The sequence below is a fragment of the Palaemon carinicauda genome, chromosome 24, assembly GCF_036898095.1.
Source record: "Palaemon carinicauda isolate YSFRI2023 chromosome 24, ASM3689809v2, whole genome shotgun sequence".
Lineage (NCBI taxonomy): Eukaryota > Metazoa > Arthropoda > Malacostraca > Decapoda > Palaemonidae > Palaemon > Palaemon carinicauda.
Window position 1 is genome coordinate 6,511,076 of NC_090748.1, and position 2,500 is coordinate 6,513,575.

Consider the following 2,500-nt stretch of genomic DNA (forward strand, 5'->3'; position numbering starts at 1 on the left):
ACTCTCAGCTAAACCTACGATTCGCTCTGGTCTAAGCAAGATAATGACATTTATTAAAGATGGCTGTTCCCTGATGCCTCCTGCTCGACCGTGTCGGAGGCAATTATTAAGATCAAGGCCATTAGTGAAGGATTGAGAGATCTTTGCAGTAGTTCTCTTTTCTATCCGTCGTTCTTTGATCATTAATTCCAAGGCTTAACTCAAGATTAGTAATCTTATGATCAGCAGAAAAGGAATTTACGTTATAGTAATAACTGTATAACACCTAAGCGGTACAATAACAAGCATATTATTGCTAGTGATACCTTCTCTCTCTCTCTCTCTCTCTCTCTCTCTCTCTCTCTCTCTCTCTCTCTCTCTCTCTCTCCTCTCTCTCTCTCTCTCTCTCTGAGTATTACTTTATTACGTATGATACATTTATTATCTATCATGCAAATCATACTCTTTGTACATATATGGATGAACATGTGAGGAAGCTTATAAAACTATATATCTTTTTTGTCTATATATATATGTATATATATACATATATATATATATATATATATATATATATATCTATATATATTTATATATATACTTGTATATATACTGTGTGTATATATATATATATATATATATATATATATATATATATATATATATATATATATATATATAAACTAGCTAAGCTACATCCCTAGTTGGAAAAGAAGGCTGCTCTAAGCCCAAGGGCTTCAACAGGATAAAATAGCCCAGTGAGGAAAGGAAATAAAGAAATTAATAAACTGTATATGGCAGTCGTATCAAGTTAAAGAAACATTATTATTGCAGAGATCTAGGTATTGATGACCCAATAGTTTCTGTATAAAGAATATGAAGTATTTTAAGATCAGTAACAACGTTAGACTAGATATGTCATATGAACTATGAAGACAAAGACATGTCAGCCTGTTCAACATGAAAACCTTCGTTGGAAGTTTGAACTTCAGAAGTTCTACCAATTCAACTGCCCGATTGTTATTATTATTATTATTATTATTATTATTATTATTATTATTATTATTATTATTATTACTTGCTAAGCTACAACCCTAGTTGGAAAAGCAGAATGCTATATGCCCAGGGGCCCCAACAGGGAAAGTAGCCCAGTGAGGAAAGGAAACAAGGAAAAATAAAATATTTTAGGAAGAGTAACAACATTAAAATGAATATTTCCTATATAAACTATAAAAACTTTAACAAAATAAGAGGAAGAGAAATCAGTTAGAATAGTGTGCCCGAGTGTACCCTCAAACAAAAGAACTCTAACCCAAGACAATGGAAGACCATGGTACAGAGAAAGATCGTTCCACAATCTAGTCACATCTGGAATAAGATATTTAGAATACTGTGTAATGTTGAACGCTGTGATGGAGAAACAAAGACTGTTAGATCTAACTGTATAAGTAGTACTATGTACAGGATGGTACAGTTTGGGAAGATCTGAATACAAAGGATGGTCAGGATTATGAAAATCATATGCGACATGCATAAGGATCTAACTGAACGACGTTGCCAGAGATTTATGTTGAGATCATGAATAAGAAATTTATTAGACCACAAGTTTAAAGAGAAAAAATAAGATCAGAAAGGTCAGAAAGGAGAAAAATACTCAAAACAAATGCTTAAAAAATACTCTAATACTAAAAAAATACTCAAATACTCAAAAATACTTAAAGTAATTGAAGAATTAAATTCCTCATGATAGATAGACCGACAAAAATCTTAGGATTTTCTCAAAAAGCTATTATTTAATGCAATTAAAGCATAAATAGACAAATTGTATTTCTCTAAAGTAAATATGCAAGAATCACACTATTATTATGATTATTATTATTATTATTACTATTATTATTATTATTATTATTATTATTATTATTATTATTATTATTATTGTTATTATTATTATCAGGGAAAATAGCCCAGTGAGGAAAGGAAGCAAGGAAAAATAATATAGTTTAAGAACCGTAACATTTAAATAAATATTTCCTATATAAACTATGAGAACTTTAACAAAACAAGAGGAAGAGAAATGAGATAGAATAGTGTGCCCGAGTGTACCCTCAAGCAAGAGAACTCTAACCCAAGACAGTGGAAGACCATGGTACAGAGGCTATGGCAGTCGTATAAAGTTAAAGAAACATTATTATTGCAGAGATCTAGGTATTGATGACCCAATAGTTTCTGTATAAACATTCGGGCAAACTATTCTATGTTATTTCTCTTCCTCTTTTTTGTTAAAGTTTTTATAGTTTATGTAGGAGATATTTATTTTAATGTTACTGTTTTTAAAATATTTCAGTTTTCCTTGTTTCCTTTCCTCACCGGGCTATTTTCCCTGTTAGAGCCACTGGGCATATAGCATTCTGCTTTTTCCAACTAGGGTTGTAGCTTGGCAATTAATAATAATAATAATAATAATAATAATAATAATAATAATAAAAGTTTATATCAAATAACTTTCACCGAGTCAGCAGGT